Below are 18,382 nucleotides of genomic sequence, written 5' to 3'. Positions count from 1 at the left end.
CAGTATACCTAGATGTTGAAGTATAGGAGAGGAGGGGGAAGCTTCAACTTGGCTCCTAAATTCTCCAGAGAAGGTCTCAGGTAGAGGGAACACACTGAAGGGGCAGGTGGCTGCAATGTTTGTCTTGACCCCAATCTCCGTTCTTGAGGTGCCACCTGTTTACCCATTCATTTCCCTGGTTAATAGTTACGTCTTCACTAAGCCCTGTCTATGAGAATCTTGTCTGTGCTATCTGGTGGTAGGCATTAGCTGCATGTGGCTATATGGAATTGATTGATTGATTGATTGAGATGGAGTCTCCTTCTGTTGCTCAGGCTGGAGCACAGTGGTGTGATTTCAGCTCACGGCAACCTTGGCCTTCTGGGCTCAAGCAATTGATTCTCCTGCCTCAGCCTCCCCAGGGAGCCTCCCCAGGGATTATAGGCACGTGCCACCATGCCCACCTAATTTTTGTACTTTTAGTAGAGATGGAGTTTTGCCATGTTGCCCAGGCTGGTCTCGAACTCCTGACCTCAAGTGATCCACCCGCCTCAGCACCCCAAAGTGCTGGGATTACAGGCATGGGCCAGCGTGCCTGGCTGGCTATGTGAAATTTAAATGTAAAATTCATTCCTTCAGCTGTATGCATTTTAAGTGTTCAATTACTACATGTGAATAGCGAATACCAAATTGGCCAGCACAGACATAGAAAATTCCATGACTGCAAAGCATTTTACCGGACAGCACTAGTCTAAATTTGATCCTCTACACCCACTTGGAAGCTTTGGTAGACAAAGCCAGGTACCTATAAAGCTCAATGGATCTTGGTCAAATATTTCCCTCGCTGGATGACAGAGACCAGTGCTTTTCAACGTGTGGTCCCTATACCAGCAGCATCACCTGGGAACGTGTTCGAAATGGAAATTCCAGGGCTCCATTTCAGACCTATTGAATCAGAAACCCCAGAGGCAGGGCCCAGCGATCTGTGCTTTAACAAGATCTTTAAAGAGTCACCTCCAGGTGACTCAGACACCACAGATTGAGAGACTGGGACTTGCCTGTCCTGGTGGTGAACACTTGAGTATTATCTCATTTAAAGTTGACAATGACACTGTGAGATAAACAGAATATTCACATTTTACAGGCAGGAACTAAGATTCTCAGTAGGAAGTAACCAGCCCAAGGCCATGCAGCTAAAAATTGGCAGAGGTTGGTTTCAAACCTAATTTTGTTTGACTCCAAAGCTTATGCACTGACACCCCCTGGCTTGGAGCTAGCAGACAGCTTCTCTTTGCCAAGTGTCTTCTGAAGGTACTTGGGAGATCTTATCTGACAAGCTGAGCAGTGGCACCCAAGAGAAGAAAAGCGGCACGGCTAAAGCCCCGCTCAGTGACAGACACCACACCAGCACTGGCACGGCAGCAGCAGCTGCACCTTGTCCTAAAGGGGAAATGAGCCGGATTTGAGGAACTCGAACGTCAGCCCTCTCCACTTGGAACGATGGTCTTTTCCTAGCTCTTTCCAGTTTGGCTAGGCACTTGAGGATCTTCTTTTAAGGTTCATGTGAGTTCAGAGGGCTGAGTTGATCTAAAAATAAAATTCTTCCCTGGATAATGGTAGATTTGCTTTTCTTAAGAGTTCAAGAAAACCTCCAGTGATTGTATTAGGGGATTAGAGCTAGAAATTGCTGTTCCTTCTTTAAGCTCTGTGGTTGGCCCCCGGCTGGCAAGCAGGATTTTACAGGAAAGGAAACACATGGTTTGTTTTGTACAAAAAGCATGTTCCTGAAATACAGTATTCAACAAACATCCATTGAGCACCTATGTTATCCGGCTACATTCTCTCAGGTCATTTCATTCAGTCTTCAGAAGAACCCTGTGAGGACCTATTATTTAAGACAGTAGCTATTATTATCCCCATTTGATAAATAAGGAAAGAGAGGCAATCAACGGGTAAGTGGCAGCCAGAATTCAAATCCAGGCCTGCCTATCACGCAAGTTCCTCCCCCTTTGCTGCACCACACAAGCCCACCTTGTCTAGCACTGGGATAAATTAAGAGAAGAGCCTGGAGTCTGGGGATCTGAGGACAGAAAGAGAAAGACATTTCACGTGATGGCAGGTTAGCCACCAGGAAGGCACTGAAGGAACATTTCTAAGAGTATTTGTGTTAGCTGGGCCTGCTCTACACATGGCCCTATCACGCATATACGTTCCAGGGGTCCAATTTCTTTCCTCCTGAAGTGGCTCTGAGCTGGTGCTGGCCACCAGCTCTTGCAGGCCCAGAGGGGAGGCATGGCCCTAGCAAGTGGCCTGAGCTCCAGACAGAGCTGAGCCTCATGAGACCCTGACGTGAGAGCTGGCAGCCCTGCCCAGCAAATTCTGGATTGTCTTTGGAGTGTGATCCACCTTTGGTTCCAGAGAAGCTGTCCATCTGGTGTCCAGGATCTAGCGCGGTCACTCAAGTCACCAGTTTCCTGTTTCCCCATATATCTGAACCCTCCACCTGGACACTGTCAGACTCTTGGCCTCCTGGAAAGCAGGCAGAACCAGGGGGTGAGTGGGAAGGGGGCAGATATACTCCTTCTACACCTCAGCCACAGATATCCATCACCCTGGCACCACGAAAGCCAGTGCCTTGCCACACCTGTGCCATTGCTGGGCAGGCTGGGCAGACCGTGTGGGGCCCTGCGAATGTATGAAACTAGACCCTCTTTCTTGGGGGAACTCTGCACCAGTTCTTGATGGAGAGCACTGAACAGTAACATGCATTACCCCTCACCCTGCCTGTGACACTCACAAAGGAACCCACACCAGGCTGCCCGCTTTAACTCCAATCCAGTAAGGGTTTCCTGGAGACATTCCAGTTCCTCTCACAATTACAGGAAAAGCTAGAGAAGACCTCCCCATTCTCTTTCTGAGTTAGACTGGCTGTGTTCATCCTTCCCTGACAGTTTGGATTCTCAAGTCCAGTGGAGACCCCCTGAGTGCCAGAGATGAACTTTTTAGGGAAGGTGCAGCCTCTCCTTGCCCCTGGGCAGACGGCCAGGGCTCCCACCTCCCCCAGCCTACACTTCCCATTCAAGGTCCCCAACACTGTTCCCCAGAGGCACACAGGTTGAGAGGGGTGGTTATAAGCTGAGCTTCAAGCAGCCCCAGGAGTCTGGGTGCAGGTTCAGGCTGTCACGAGGTGCATATCAAAGCTGGAGTTGAAAAACTGTACTGGGAATAGTGCAATTATCTCGCTTCGCCACATTTCTCAGCCCCGACTGAGGTTTAATTAAAGCCAAGTAAAAACAGAGTCGCCATTTCAGATATCACCCCACTGCATGCTGGATAAAAAAAAAAAAAAAAAAAAAAAAAAAGGAAAAAAAAATCCTTTATCAGGGACTTAAAATTTTTTCTGTGGGTATCTTCCAGCTCAGTTGGATATTATTTCTTCATAGCAGTTCCTTTAAAGGAAAAATATATATATTTAATATATATGTATAAAATGAGTTAATCCCCCATAATCTCCTTGAGTTGTACCTAAAACACAGTTTCTTGCAGGTGACCTTTTCAGAAGAGGCTGTTGCTATGGCAACCGCATTGTTTGATTTAGTCAAGAGAAAAATGCTGCATGGAAATGTATTTAATTTTGCTTAATTTGATGCTGTATTTAACACTTGCGCAGGCTGAAAGGAGAAGGGCTGAAAGGCAGGAGCCAGCTCATCGGGGCCATGTTCACTGGCATCCTATTCTGGGTGGCAAAAGGGACCCCCAGATATCACCATAGACTGGGTGCCTGCTGTTGGCCTAGGAGTCGGGGCCAGGACTCCCCTGCATTCCGCTTCTGAGGTGCTCTGTAGGAAGGAGACTGGCAGGGCCCACCAGATGCCCCTCAGATGCTGGGGCCATGGGGCAGATACTGCAAGTTTAATGGCAAGGTGAGGCAAAGCAGCCACAGCTTCAGACCAGGAGTTCACAGCCAGGGTAAAGCTCTCACTCTGGTGCTGCCATAGCCTCATTTTCCTCATCTGACATGTGAGGCCAGTGAATTAAAATAGTTCTCGAGTCTCCTTTATCAGGAGTCTCGAGACTCCAGGTCCAGTCTGATGTTCCCTGCTAGGTTTTGATCTTCATGGAAGCAGGCCTGAGTGCAGGGTAGATACTTGGTAAATGACTCAATTATTTGGTCAGACAGAAGCCCCCTCTAGGAGATACCACAGCCCAGTCCTGAGAGGTCCAGGCACAATCTTGCTCACGGCAGTTCACAGGCCATGACACCTACATGTTGCCACACAGGCATGCCCTCAATCACAAAGGAGATGTGAAAACCAGATGAACCACGGCACTTGACCAAGGTGCCACAGGGGTGACAGGGATGGAGTCTAAGCTCTCCGGTTTCTAATAGTCCTGCCAAGCCAGGCACATGCCCCTGTTGGGGGCAAACATGGCGACCATGAGGAGAGAATAGGTACAGCCAGACCAAGTGGTCTCCCGGCTCAGCCAGGCTGAGAAAACCGACATCCACCAGCCTCCTGCGCCTCCACCCAGCCTTAAGCGGGCAGCATCCACACACTCTATGCCTGCCTCTGTTCTGAATAAATTCTTCCCACTCATTTGCGTGATGACCTTGGACAAGTTATTTGACCTCTCTGGGCCTCAGTTTCTTCATCTGAAAAATAAGAGCTGGCAAGGGATATCTAAATGCCTTTCTTACTTTGACATTCCCTGTGATCTGATTCTCACCTGCCATTACTGGATGACAACAGCCAAACACCGCCGGGGTGGGCTGTGTCCACCATCCTGATATTCAGTCACCAATTGTACTAATCCAGCAAGTCGGCCCCTCCCTCGATCTTCAACTGAAGGCACCCATCTCTATCACAAGCCAAGACCCAGTCATCCCAAGGTCCTCAGTCCCAGACTGCTGTGCCCTCCAGGACTGCGTTCATCAGGCTTCCCATTTGCCTGAGCCGTCATTGGGAGTCTGAGGGCCCTAGCTGATGCACTACTCAGCGCCAGGCTGCCCCCACTGCCTTTGGCCATGCCCTCTGGAGATCCTGGTCTCTCGGACTGCCTCCTTCACTTTCTTGCTTTAAGGGAAACCCAGACTTCCCTGCAAGGACTCGTTTCCTCAGAAGCCTTTTCTGTTGGGGACAGCTTTGTCTCTTATGTCTCATATACTTCAGAAGTGGGAGTTGGCTGTGTCTTCCCTGCTTCCCACTACAGTTTGTTTGTTTGTTTTTGACAGGGTCTCACTCTGTTGCCCAAGTGGAGCAATCACAGCTCACTGCAGCCTCCACCTCCTGGGTTCAAGTGATCCTCCCACCTCAGCCTCCTGAGTAGCTGAGACTATAGGCATGGGCCGCCACACCTGGCTAATTTTTTTGCATTTTTGTAGAGATGGGGTTTTGCCATGTTGCTCAGGCTGGTCTCAAATTCCTGAGCTCAAGCGATCCTCCTACCTCAGCCTCCCAAAGTGTTGCAATTACAGGCATGAGCAACTACACCCAGCTAGTTTCTTTTAAAAAAAAATTGCATTGATACATAATAGCTGTATATTTGGGGGGTACATGTAAGATTTTGCTATCTATACACAATGTGAAACGATCAAATCAGTGTAAAATTGGGATATCCATCACCTCAAACATTTCTCTTTCCTTCATTTTGGGAACGCTATAATTCTTCTCTCCTAGCTATTTTGAAATATACAATAATTTATTGTTAACTATAATTTCCCTACTGTACTATCAAACACTAGAACTTATTCCTTCTATCTAACTGTATTTTTATACAAAATATGGAACGCTTCATGAATTTGTGTGTCCTCCTTGTGCAGGGCCATGCTAATCTTCTCAGTGTCACTCCTGTTTTGGTCTGTGTGCTGCTGAAGCGAGTAACCCACTATAGCTTCTAAACCATCTCTCTTCCTTCTTTCAAGAACCCAAGCTCACCTACTTGAAGCACTTGTCATCAGACCTCATGACCTCTCCTACGTATGAAATGCTGTCAGTCTACCAACCTCCTGGACGCTCCCCCTCGTTCATGGATGACCTTAGCACCCGGGTCGCTGACCCCTTCTCTATTATTATTTCCGCCAGCATCATTGGAAACTCCAAAATCCGTGAAGATGATCTGTCCAATACTCTGGCCTCTAGCTGGCTGTCCTTCCTAGCGCCAATGAGACTTTGTTATTTTTTTCTTGTGATTGGCATCCCATGAGCTTTTGCTCCACTCACGTGGCTGTTTCCTAGACTTTGGCACACCACTAACTGAATCACCCATGAAATGTACATTGCCAACTTCCCACTTTCTGACCATTGCCACCCTAGCTTACTCTGACACCCCTACTTACTACAGCAATTCTCCAACCCCACTTCATTAAAAACATGTTTTTATGATCCGTTTCCATCACTACCTGCATGTATTCACTTCCCTCTTTGCCCAGCTCTGATTCCACCATCCAACACTTCAACTACTGCCATGCTGACCAGCTGGGCTTCTTGCAGCTCTCCTTGCATTGACTTAGTCTAGCAGAACTCCCGCCCTGGTATCCTACCCACTTATTCAGAGCCTGTACCACAGCAGCTGAACATTTCTAGAGAAAAATGATACAAATTTGCTGACTAAACTCACTTCAAACATGACCACAAATCTCACTCAACTCTGTCAGAAAAACTTACCACGTTTCCCTAGAAAATTCAATTTCCCAGTCTCTGGGGACACCTCACACTTCCTTCTCTCCCCAGGTCTCCTACACTCCCTCCCCACCCCATTCTCAGTTGATGACCTTGCAGTATATTTCATAGAGAAAACACATTTCTATAAGATGAGAACTACCCCATCTTCCCATCAACAGCCCTTTATTGTGTCTGTCTCAGAACTAAAATACTCAGGCCATGCCATCCTGCAATTACCATAGAAAAAGAGTCCTGGCTCCCATCCAAGGTCAATACCTTCACTGGGCTCTGAACCCATTCTCCCGTGCCATTTCAAGGACTTTTCTCCCTCTTTAACTGGATCACTTCTACTGGCATATAAACATACCTCCATATCATCCTCCTTTAAATAAACTCTCCCTTAACCCTAGTCCCTCCTCCATTTTCCACCTCTTTTGGAGCTCCCCTTCACAGCAAATCTATTCAAAGGAGTCATCTACACTCACTGTCTCTCCTTTCCCATCTTCCATTCTCTCCTCAACCCACCCCAATCAGGCTTTATTACCCACTGCTCCACTGATGACTAATAATCAAGATTACTAAGGACTGTATCTTGCCAAAGTAAATGGTCAATTCTTTGTCCTCATTTTGACTTCCCAGCAGCATTTGGCACAGCAGGTCAATTGCTGATCTCAAAAAACTTTCCCCTCCAGGCCCTGACACTTCGTTCCTCTGGTTTTTCCCGTACTTCGCAAACACTCCTTCTCAGTCTCCTCTGTTGGCATTTCCTAAAAATACTGGAGCATCTCCTTCACTCACCCTTTCTGCATCCTCTCTCTCTCCCCTATGTGATCTTTTCCCATTGCTTTAAGGACCTTCTTACACACACAGGTCTCTCACATCCCTGTCTCCAGCTGAACCTCTTTTCGGGCACCCAGACGTCTGCATTCAACTGTCTACTCAACACCTCTACTTCAGTGTCTCAAAGGCATCCTGAGCTTGGCATATTCAAAACAGATCTCTTAATTTCTCCCCTCAAATCCTACACCCCCCTTCTGCCAAGCCTCCTCTATCTGAGTAAAACTCTCCATTCAAGTGCCAGAAATCTGGATATTAGTCTTGGTTCCTTCCTTTCCTCAACTACATTCAATCCATCAAGAAGTCCTCAACCACCTGAATCCCACAACTCCGCTCCATCTCCACTGCCATGGCCAAGACTAAGCCAACAAAGCCTCCACCAGCCGCCTTTACTCCCTCAGCAGCCAGAGTGGTCCTTCTAAAGCACACTTAGCTCTCCTCACTCTCTCCCTTACAGTCCTCATGGCTTACCCAAGACAGGTAAGACCCAAATGCCTTTGTGTGGCCTCCTAAGACCCTCTCTGCCTCCCTGACCTCCTTTCTCTTCATCCTCCCTCTTGTCTACTCATTCCCCAGGCACACTGGCTCAGGTCCATCCCAGAGACTTGGTTTTTGCTTTTCCTTCTGCTTGAGATGCTCTCCTTCCCATCTTCCCATGGCTGTCACTTTCTCAACCATCAGGTTCAGTACAAATATCCCATCCTTAGAGAGCCTTCCCCAACACCCAGCCCAGGCATTCTCCCGCTGGAGACTGCTTTACCTTCTTCCCAGCATTCGTCAGGACCTAACATTTTCTTATTTCCACGTTTGCTTCCTTGTTTATTCACTCTCCTCCTCCCTACTTAGAATATGAAATCCTTGATGGCAAGGACCCTTGTCTTGTTTGGCACTATTCCCTGAACCTACAATAAAGCCTTGCACACAGTAGGCATCTAGCATTTGTTGACCGCCTGCCTGGAGGAAGCAATTTATGGCTAGATGTGCTGTCTTACTCATCTCTGTACCCCAGGACTGGGCCTGCTGCCACACCGGGCTCATAATCAGCACATAATAGATGCACATGGATGTGCAGCCTCTTGGAGTTGGGTGTTATCCTAGCGCCCCTGATCTGACCTTCCACCTACAGCAAGAGTTCCCATTTATTCCAACATTCCTCACAGGCAGTCATGCAGCCTTCCAAGGTCCTAGAATATTTTAGGAGGAAGCTTAGCAACTAAGAGAGTAGACAAAGGCCATGGCCCAGCGTCCTGGCCTGGGCCTGCTGTAGCCCCCAGCCCCACGTCAAGTCCTCCTTGCTGCAGCCGACATGTTCCATCCCCACGTGCTCCTTGTTCATGCCTCCTTGCCTGCCTTCTTGGCACTATAGTTGCTGCACAGTTTGTTCTCTAGTTTATAAAAGGTGAAAAACAAAACAAAAGGCCACGGTTTCATGAGTTGCTGTCTGATACGAGCTGGCAGGGCTCCTCTGCACAGGGATGGCACAGCAGAGGCAATGGATTCATATATAGGGACTCTGTTCTGTGCTCTGCGGAGGGAACACAACCCCTCAGGGAGCTGGGATGTGGGGCTCGACATCCCTTACCCTTCAGGCTCATCACGTCTTTCCCTGAGACCATAAGGTTCTGAAAGTATGTGTGGTGCAGTGGTTAGGAGTGTGGACCCCTGCATCATTCAGGCCTGAGTGACATCCAGATTATGTGACCATGGGCAAGTTACTCTACAGCTCTGAGGCATAACAGTGGGATAATAATAAGCCTTAGCTCAAAGTATTGGTATAAAAGTAAATGAGAGAATAAATGCAAAGTGCTTAGCACAGCTTTAGACACAGAATACACACTAAGTAATAAATTTGAGGTCCTCCAACTCTAACCTGTGGTTCCACAGCCAGTGTGATGCTACCTTCACCGCTGTTGGCAGGAAGCTACGTCTTTGGCCCCAGCCTGACCTCACTCAGAATATCCAAGAAGATTCTTATTCTGCTGGTTCCTACTCACATGACCATCCATGTCCATGTGCCTCGGAAGATAAGCTTCCAAAGGCGGTTAGCACAGCTCAACAATAGTCAAATATGTATGCAAGTCTTTGTCAGTTATGGTAAAAGTAAAACACAAAACAAAACAAAATAAAAACTCTAGAATGTTAGAGCTTAAAGGATCCCCCTGAAGTCATCTAGTCAAATTTTCTCATTTTGCCAGTAAGGAAACTACTCACAAACATGGGGTGTTGCCCAAGGTCACACCATGACAGCTGGGTCTGGAACTCAGGCCTCCTAACTCCTAGGGAGGCAAAGTGCCTAGACCTACCCTCACTTCCAACTTCCCTTCACTGTAGAAAAATACCATAGAACTCAAAAGACCACAAGGCAGTTTCCACCAAAACGTCTCTCCATCCAGCCCAAAGTTGAGAACCTTTTTCTTGGCACTGCTTTCCTAACCCCATAGGGAGGTGGGTGGCAGAGGCATCTCCAGGACAGAAGACAAGCCAGAGCCCTTGCACTGACCCGCCTCCTCCTGCCTCCCTCCCCCCGCCCCATCCACCTTCTCATCTGCCCATCCTCCTTTTGCATTCTTCCCTTTTCTTGTTTTGCCGCCTGCCTTTTCAGCTGTTTGCTCAGAAGCTAGGCTCTGTATGCTGAGCCTTCATTCATTTTCATATTATCTGGGATATTTTCAGCTGCTCCTCTGGGTTCTTAGGAGAATTTCAAGTGGCGAGAAGCATAGTGGGCTGCAAAGGTAAACACCCATCCCTGAATGCTGAGCCTGCCTGGGGAGCGCGCTCATTCACAGACTGCCTTCCTGACCAGCACAGCCAGTCTCTCCGGGCCTGACAGGCGGCCTCTCACCCTGGACTCCTAGGGAGCTGGGCGGGCTTCTGGCGGCAGACTGCAAGTTTTCTCCCACCCAAGACTGGTGCAGGAAGCTGGCTGCTTAAGCTCTTGAGTGATGGGCAGTGACAGTAGGGGCTTTGGCTGCCTCCCTTTGGAGGTCGTTCTCCCTGCGCTGCGGCCAGACCTGACAGTATAAGTGCTCAACGCTGCTTCTGTCACTGCCTGAAACAAGGTGTGGTTAGGCAGGCGGAGAAGTCAATTCTCTCACTTCTGGAAAACAGCTTCAAAAAAGCACTGATTCATCGCCGCTCCTCTCCTGTTCACACCAGGACCTGCGCTTAAGGCACCAGGAGACTGTGGGAAAAATAAAGAAGGGGAAACCCCACAAAGAAGGAGGCTGTTCCTCTTGGAGGAACTGGGAGAGCTGTCCCTGTGCCCTCTTTACTCGACACGATCAAAGCATAAAGAACATCTCTTTAATCCTTACTCCAAGTCCTGGGTAGAACAAGGCCCAAATCCTCCGTGTTACGGAGGGAGAAGGGGAGAGAGGGCACGCAAGGAAACAAAGTCAAAGGAACACAGGATACAAAATCAAGATCTGAGCTTAGGCCCCAGTTGTCCCATATTAATCATGTGACCTTAACAAGTCAAACCTTCTGCGTCTCTGTCCTCTCAATGGTAAAACTGGCACAAGAGCATTCATCTCAGGGTTGATGTGAGCATTAAATGAGATGATATGTGTGCCTGTGCTTAGCAATTGGTAAAGGGCTTCACAAATGCCATTTATCATGATTCATTGAGAGCCAGACATTCCACCAGTGAATCAATTACCTAAGGATCCAGGATCAGTCATGCTGAGACAGACTTATGGGAAAACACCTGGAGAGCTTTCCTCACAACCCCACTGCCCTTCGAAGCCAGGAGCACTGTCATCACCAGCTCTAGTTCCCATTTGAAACACTCTTCCCTCCAAGCCTCCATGCAATTTGTATCAAATGATGTAGGAGAGTAGGCATGAGGCCAGGGTTACTGGATATTTGTCAGGTTTAATAAAAGGCACCGAGCGGCTCTGGGCTTATAGTGTTCTGTGATTTGTCACTGTAGCATTGAGAGGTCTATGGCCCTGCCACTGCAGGCACTGGGCATTAGGAAAACAGGGCAGATTTTATTAACAGAGCCAAGGGACTCGATGATGCATCTGTCACAGGGAGTGGGCAAAGGCGGCTTCCCCATTCGTATCTCTGGCTCATCAATGGCTCCAACTGGAGTCACATCATTTCTGGGTACCACGGGCTAAGCAGAGCCAGGAAAAGCATCTGGGCTGTGAGCTGCAGCAAGGCCCAAGGAGGAGCTGCTCCTTATGGACCTTGGGGGATATTTTTTTTTCTTGACAAAGTCATCAATCTGCTGCTCTCCTTTCCTCAACTCTGCTATTTTCGTGACAGGACACACATTGAAGGTCTAGGTAGAACTGAAATCAGTGTCTTCTGGAACACAGGAACTGAGACTCCTCTGAAAACCAAGTGAGCAGAGTGCTCTGAGATACAGTGCCAGCGTGGCAAATACTGAATGAACAGTTGAAGATAGGAGTAGGGCTAAGAGCTGATCCAAATGTGCACTCTGCCTTGGGATGCAGGTAGGGAAGGAACCCGGGTGCAAATTATGAGAGAAGGTCTTTCAAGAAAGGAGAGCATAGAACACTGTATTCAGGGAGCATTCAGCAATGGAGATGTCCAGAAAGAGATTATGAGTGTCTTGTCAGATTGACACAGTGTACAAATGGAAATTTTTTAAAAGCAGAGCAAAATGGCCAAGCTGGACTTGCAGCAAAGTTTGAAAACTAACTCAGAGCTCCTTAAATCCTTCCTAAGAAGAAAGGCCAGAATATATACTAGAGTCTGGGTAGAATTCAGTCCCATGGCTGTCCCAGCAGAGAGGACAGGATGGTGGGGCAGGGAACTGTGAAATCATTCAAACATCTTCCCTCCAAATCCACAGACAGGTTCGTCAGCATCCATGAAAGACACAGAAGTCGAGTCACAGGGGTTAGTCCTGCAGAACTTCTTGTGTCACCCCCAAGGCAGCTAAGGTTCAGCATCTTTGGTCCCAGCCAATCAAGAGCCCCTGAGATGCCTGGAAACTCCTCCCATAGGCCTTTCAAGTCAGACAGACCTCCACCTCCTGAATCAGCCCATGCCTGGTCCAGGAGCCTGAGTCAAGGGAGAAAAGCAGGGTGCTGGTGATGATTTCCAAGTTTCCTCCTGCTATCCTATCTTGGGAAACATGAAATGCAGAGTGCATCAGACCCTCTCTGGGAAGGTGAGCTGGGGCCTGGGTGCCAAATGTTTAAATTTTCTCCTCAGTGGAATTATAGGCTGAAGAGTCCACACTGGCTTTCCAAACAGAGTGGCAAATTGCTAACTACAAAATCAATTTTTTTTTCGAGTGCATTAGCTGTCCCCTCATTATTCTCCACCCCATGAAAGAATTAATGACAGCCTGAGCCACAAGTGAATGAGGGCTTTTTAGCTTGGGAACACACACTGAATGGCGCCAGGCGTGGGACAATTACAGAAGATATTCAATAGGGGGAAAGGCTGACAAATGCCACATGGAAGCTGAAATTCAAACCTCCAAAGCTTCAGCTCCAAGTTTGGGCCCTTGAGATGACACACAGAGGCAGGATCAGCAGAGCAGGACACCATGTCATGGCAGGACCTGCAGTCTCCCAAAAGAGCCATTCACCCACCTGCAGAGGGAAGACGACACCTGGGGTCCAGGAGAAAGGACTGCCAATGCCAGTCATTCAGTTTGCAGGATTCCTCCCGGGGAGAGAGGGCTGGTGGTAGTTGCAATCTTATTTGCGAGGTTGTGCTAAACTCACAGGAATTGGTAAATCCAGGAACACCGAGTTATTCAAATACTAACCAAGAGTTCTTAAAACCTGAGGGGGGAGCGGCTCTGATAGATGGATTCCTTAAGATAGCCAGAAAAATCATTGAATGGAAAAAGGAATGAGCAGAGGTAATGGTGGAATATTCAGAAACTGGATATTCTCATCTTCATTTCTTGTCTTATTCACTGTTGTATCTCCAGTGCCCACAACAACGCCTGGCACATATAAAGCACTCAATAAATATTTGTTAAATGAATGCATACATAAAACCCAACCTCCAGGAAACTCCTTGCTATTGTGCCCCAAGCCAATCCTTGTGAGAACTCCCCAAAAGTCCAAGGACAGCCGCCCCCCGTACCAAATGTCCTATATCTAAATGTCCCAGCATCCTTTTGGATGAGTGCTACCAAGTGCACTTGAAGAGACCTGGACCACCCTCACCCCATTCTATTGAAGATAGAAGTAAGTTTCCTGTTTCATTTCCAGACTCACTCTCAGCCTCGCCCTGGACAGTGGGCACCATCTCCATCCATCAACCAAAAGCACACAAAGAAGAAACAGCTGAGGGTCCAAGAGGACGTCAGTCTGGGAGACTTGGTCTTGCCTCTGCCAGTGTCAGCAGTCAGGCTGGATTCCTCAGCCCTGGCGTTAATTGTAGCCCATGTGCTATGATTACAAAATGGAATTAAATGACATGCCAAATTAAAGAGTTATTTTTTCTAATATATATTTTGCATAGGATGTGTTTAGCACAGCATTAATTATTTACACTGCCATAGAGAGAAAGCATAAATATAAAGAGAGAGATCAGACGGTTCCTGTAGGAGAAATCAAATGAGCATTTCCATCAGGATGATGAATACCTGTGGTCTCACTTTGGGGCTGGGCCTGGGGGGAGGTGGAGAGGGGGACATCTTGAGAACAAATCTGACACGCGTTATCGAGGTTTCTGAGGAAGGAATATGTTAAAAATGAAAGTGAGTATAGAAAGTTTAAATATTTAATACCTGCATTAATTCTAATTCACACTTTCTTTATTTTTCAGATTAAAAATTTACAAGAATTCCCATCTCTTTCATCCTTCTTCCTCCCATGAGACACTTTGTGGTCACTGTTCCAGGGACCACCTTTGGCCGTATCCAGGTAAAAAGGGGCATGAGAACAGCAGCCCCCCTGCCCTCCACCCCACCCCCAGGGCACCCTCCCGCCATGGGCATCTCTCCCAACTCCCCTACAAGAAGCCACTGCTGTTGGTCTGCTGGCGCCAGAATGACTAATGGGACCAAAGCCATTTCCTGGCCTCCTCAGCCCCCACCCCAGAAAGGGTCATGGAATTCTCAGAGATGATGCAGCCAATTTGTGGGTTTAAAGTGCTTGTCGAAGCCCAGACCTCACAGGGACAGGCAGAACACCACCACTGAACTGACGTCTCGTTGAAACAAGAGACTTCTGTCACACACAGCCCCAGGCCCCCCTGCCCTTCAGCAGCTTTTATTCTAAGGCCAACCAGACCAGCTTTATATGCTTTCAATAATATCACTGAAAGCCAGCATTGATTGACTTAGAAGCAAGGGAGAACTAACTTCCCGAATCTCCAACACCAGCTCCCAGCTTCGGCACTGCCCTAACCCCAGTATTAAGCAGGTGAGCACACTGCCCTCCTACTAAGAACAGCTTATACGTCTGAATTCCCTTACAAAGCACTTTCCCACTCCACGTTTGACCCCAGAGTCCTGTGAAGTGGTCAAGGAGCTGTTATCAGCCTTCGTTTTATACAGGAGAACACCCAGATCATGTGACAGACCTAAGGTCTCCCCATTTAATTACAATGTTTCCACTGTTATAATGCAGCTTCTACAGCATGTGGTTCCCAAAATACTGCATGTGAGAGGAGAAGGGAACACTCCCTGGTTTCCGAGTGGCCTGTCTGTGTGGGGGGCTGACGTTTTCTGAGATGGGAGCAGGGAGGGGCAGGCGGGCCAAAGGACCGCATCTGCTCCCAGGAGGGCCGGTGGTGTCCTTGCTCCTGTTTTCCCTCTGAGATTCTCAGTGACTTCAGGCCAGAGACCCTCAGCAGAGAGTTACTGGTAAAGTTTTCTCAAAGCCCCAACATTTCTGTGACCCCCTGAGTTTTAAGTTGTCAGATACTGTGGCATTTTCCCCCCTTCTTCTCAGACCCTACCATCCTCCCATCACTTGCCACAAATTCCTGTACAAAACACCTTCCTAAATAGTGTTGATGAGTACCTTGTTCTCATCAGGCCTCTGATCGAAGACAATTCCCTGACTCCAGTCCTACTCTTCCTCACAGATCTACCAATCCAAAAAGAGCCTGTAAATCAGCAAACACACACACACATGCACACACACACATGCGCACACATGCACAACACGTGCACATACACACGTGCATACACACACACACACAGGCTTCCCGCATCAGAAAGCTGAGCAGGAAATCTCGCCTGTGGTAGAAATCTGAGCTGTCAGTCTGGCGCTAGGAGATGTTTGGGGTTGTTTGTTGTTTTTACTTACAGGTACCTGCTGGAGCCAGGCCATCCCTTCAAATGAGAAGAGCAGAGCTAGAAAGCGCCCCAACTTAAGGCCTGGAGAGCAGAATCCCTCTAAGCAGTAGCTTCTTCCTCTCCCTCACATAATTCCACAGCCTCTTACTGAAAGGGCAAGGACAGAGATGGCCCAGCCAGGCAGGGGGAAACCTGACTGAGCTCAGGAGGAGCAGCTGCAATAATAGCTCCTCTCCTGCAAGCCTCCAGGACAAGCACATCCTTCCTGACCCTTCCATTCACTCCAGATATGAGCACTATCCCAGGACAGGACTTGGATAGAGCCACGTGAGTACAGGAACACACACGAGCACAGGGGGAGGAGTTTGGTAGAACTGTTGTTCCAGCTTGACCAAACATCTACCTATGCTTCCCAACCTCACAGGTTGTGACATTTTCAAATGATGGAGGGAGGAAAGGAGACAGCAGAAGAGAAGGCGAGTTAGCCAAATGGAGATACTGATCAGGGTCCATGCTTTAGCTGGTGACGGAAACAGACGTGGTGAGAGCAATCGGCAGGGACAAAACCCCTCCCTCCCATTGCCTCTAATCAGCCTCTGTCTCACCCACAGAAAAATCAAAAGGAAGATACAGTGTTCGCTGGCACATTCCTAAGGCCCTAGCACAATGTGGAGCACACGACAGGCCCGCTTGTTCTTTCTCTTCATTTTCCCCCGTTCTTTCCTCATTTCCTTGTGCTAAATAAAATGACTTTAGAACCTGGGTGGGAAGTAGGGAGGAAGCCGTGAGTCCTGTCCTGATCTCCAGGCCTTGCATGTGCATTGGTTTTGCTGCTGTAAGGGAAGGGCTCAAGGACAGCAGCTCAGCATCCTGCGGCTGTACACATTGAGTGAGAGGGACATGGTGGCAGGGCCTATCGAGGGTCTGCGTGGCCAGGAGCCAGGAGGTAAGGAGAAAATGTTCTCCCTTCTTACTGGGAGGAGCTCTTTGCAAACTGAAATGAGACTGTCTTAGTGCAGAAGCCTACTTTTATTTATCTAAAGCTATTTTCACAAGAATTAATACCCGCTTCCTGCCTTCACACATCCATAACCCCGCCCCTTCAAAAAAGCAGGGCTGTCTTCCAGCCTCTGTCTCTCAGGCATTTTACTAGTGGGGAGGACGAACGGTTCAAGAGTCAAGGACATCACATTTGCTAAATGCCCCCAAAAGTTAGTGTGATGCCTCCCATCTCAGAGGCATCTTCCTGGAAATGATGCAAAGCGGAACGGCAAAGGACTGGGGGTGACCGGCTGTGTGACCTTGGGCAAGTGACTTAACTTGTCTGAGCCTCAGTTTTCTCCCTCCTAAAATCAGAGAAATCTTACCTCTGGCTGGGGAGGGGGTGGTGAATTCCTCTCTGCTCATGCTTTCCGAGCTACTCTTCCATACCAGCCATTATCACATTTATCATATCTTCAACTCTGATGAGAACCCAGTGAGAAAGGAACTATTCCTTTCTTCGAGAAATTTGGGAAGTGTGCATAGGGGTGAAGTGACCTGCCTCGGGGCAGAGACCTGGCCAGTTATGGATCTGGGGGCCCAGGTTTCCTCCATGGCTGACACGTTTTCCATCACACCACAGCTGCCTCCTGATGGGCGGGTAGAATGCACACTCAGGGCCTTTGGGAAGTTTGAGGGTTGCGGAATGTGAGGTGTGACTTCTCTGAGAGTTTAGACGGTGAGGAGGAGAGGAACGCCTTTCCTCTTTAAGCTTCCCACTTCAGGATCGTCCTGATGAGATCCTTGGTGGCCAGAATTTTCTTCTCTCCTTGCTCTAGAGCCATTACCTGACCCTGTGAAGCAGAAAAGCCACAGATGACCCGCAACCCTCTGGGGACCGTTGGGGTGGGGGCTGAGCTGAGGGTCTTAGTCCCCTCAGAAACCCGGGTGACAGCCCTGCACTGCCCCTGCCTCTGCTCGGGCTCTCTGAAGGTCTGGGATGGAGAAGACCCAAGCACAACTGAGCAGCTGGTAGGGTGAGGTGGCAGTGGAGGCCGTGGGGCAGAGAAGAGTGTCAAGGATGCATCCACCGAAGGAGGAGTGGGTCAAGTGTGTCACAGGAATCGGCGTGAGCATCCTTTAACCTAGGAAGCCCTAGGTTAAAGTCTTTAAACTTGTAACGAGCCCTGTAACTCTCTTTTTTGTTTGTTTTATTTGTTTGTTTCTTTTTTTTTTTTTTTTTTTTTTTTGAGACAGAGTCTCGCTCTGTCACCCAGGCTGGAGTGCAGTGGCACGATATCGGCTCACTGCAAGCTCCATCTGCCGGGTTCACACTATTCTCCTGCCTCGGCCTCCCAAGTAGCTGGGACTACAGGTGCCCGCCACCATGCCCGGCTAATTTTTGTATATTTAGTAGAGATGGGTTTCACCATGTTAGCCAGGATGGTCTCCATCTTCTGACCTCGTGATCCTCCCGCCTTGGCCTCCCAGAGTGCTGGGATTACAGGCTTAAGTCACCGCGCCCGGCCATAAGCCCTGTAACTGTTTAAAGACAAGGTGTTCACACATCCTTTCCCAAGCTTGCTTAGCTTTGGAACTTTCTTTACCCCCACAGAGCCCACTCTAGGAAGTGCTTACCTAGAGCAGTCCTCCCATTTCACAGATGGGGCCAAGG

General features: G+C 48.5%; 1 protein-coding gene and 1 non-coding gene across 6 annotated transcripts in view; both read right to left on the bottom strand.

The window, feature by feature from the left end:
* The window catches only part of PKNOX2 (PBX/knotted 1 homeobox 2), a 268,109-nt gene that overhangs the window by 149,227 nt on the left and 100,500 nt on the right, over nt 1-18,382 (bottom strand). The gene's annotated exons all lie outside the window — the stretch shown is intronic.
* On the bottom strand, nt 5,756-5,857 carry LOC111540374. The gene has a single exon (XR_002730960.1). It is a non-coding gene; the product is annotated as a U6 spliceosomal RNA (small nuclear RNA).

This window comes from Piliocolobus tephrosceles, chromosome 13 (assembly GCF_002776525.5).
Source record: "Piliocolobus tephrosceles isolate RC106 chromosome 13, ASM277652v3, whole genome shotgun sequence".
NCBI lineage: Eukaryota > Metazoa > Chordata > Mammalia > Primates > Cercopithecidae > Piliocolobus > Piliocolobus tephrosceles.
Note: the sequence above shows the minus strand (reverse complement) of the source record. Positions and strands in the feature narration are given on the sequence as shown.